The following is a 1343-nucleotide window of genomic DNA, read 5'->3' on the forward strand; positions in this document are numbered from 1 at the left end:
ACCCAAAGCCCCTGCCCCCCAGCCCTGCTGCCCCTTGCCTCCCACCCAAAGCCCCTGCCCCCCAACACAGGCTCTGTAACTGTCAGCAGCTACCTAGAACCTGGCCCAGCTGCAAACATCTTCTGCCTCTTCACTCCAGTCCCCACCTGTGCCTGCTCAGGACAGCCCTACATGAGCTGTGAGAGGCTGCAGCAGGGAGCGCCGGCCACAGGGCAGGGGAGGGGCCACATTTCCCTGTGCTCCGCACCAGCTCGTTCACTGCCACAGAGCAGGGTGTCGGGGCTGCTCGCTGCCACCCCCCGCCTGTACCACGGGGCTAGGGGGGGCACTGGGAGTGAGTGGTTGCATGGGGCCCACACCAGTGTCCCAGGGCCAGTGCCAGTGGGGCCCAGAGCAGGGCAGCAGGAGTACAGGGTCCTGGCTGGCAGGGGCTCTATGGAGCTGGGCCAGCTCCCCTGTCTCCCTGATGGTGCAGCTCAACCTGGCTCCACAGACCCCTGCCAGCCTGTACCCTGCTGGCCCTGAGACATTGGTCCCAAGATGGTGACCAGGGGCAGGGCATCTTTCAAGGGGCAGAGCTACCCATGTGGCCCTTGACAGCTTGCCAAAACTGGATAAGTGGCCCTCAGCCTGAAATAATTGCCCGCCTCTGGTCTATAAGCATGTAAGGGGTGAATATCGGGAGCTGGGAGAACAACTGTTCACTAGGTTGCCCCAGGGGAGGACATTGAGCAATGGCCATAAACTGTTAGAGGATGGTTTTGGGTTGGATGTCAGGAAGAACTTCTTTATGGATCAGCAATTCTACCCTCTGCACATGTCCCAAACTACCCTAATGTTCACATCTAGTTCTCTCCTAACCCTGCCACTGAGATCAAGGGCTCCTATACACAAGTGCAGAGGCTGCTTCGATGAGCTGGAATTCCAGTGTGTCAGAGCAAACTTGATTAATTGAGTCTGCTGGAGCGTGGCAATTCCTGTGCTCCAGCAGCCTCCTGTGTCTTGTGTATCAGGGTCCCCATACTTTAAAATGGCAGTGGGGGTACTTGAACTAAAGCTCATCAAAGATGAGGCAACCCACCATTGTGCCAAGGCTGCACATGCTCAGCAAGAACACCTGGAACCCTCTGGAACAGGACTGACCTTGCCTGGACAGGGCCTCCCCATAGGAGATCATAGGTAGTCTACCCCATAAAAAGGGGTAGTGAAGAGAAGACTGACTCCTTGGGAATGCCATTTCCATCTGGACCATCACCACGCCACACCACCTATTCACCCCAGAGGCCCTGCCGGCAACCCCTACTGGACAACACTGAGCTGAAGGAGACCCCAACTGGCCATTG

At 57.5% G+C, this 1343-nt stretch overlaps 2 long non-coding RNA genes across 2 annotated transcripts in view; one reads left to right on the forward strand and one right to left on the reverse strand.

Annotated features, from left to right (window-relative positions):
• Positions 1-1343, forward strand: part of LOC109296803 — a 51280-nt gene that overhangs the window by 32684 nt on the left and 17253 nt on the right. The window lies entirely within an intron of this gene.
• Positions 1-1343, reverse strand: part of LOC109296802 — a 14364-nt gene that overhangs the window by 762 nt on the left and 12259 nt on the right. The gene's annotated exons all lie outside the window — the stretch shown is intronic.

Source organism: Gavialis gangeticus, unplaced genomic scaffold (assembly GCF_001723915.1).
Source record: "Gavialis gangeticus isolate Ggan-Ray unplaced genomic scaffold, GavGan_comp1, whole genome shotgun sequence".
Classification (NCBI taxonomy): Eukaryota; Metazoa; Chordata; order Crocodylia; family Gavialidae; genus Gavialis; species Gavialis gangeticus.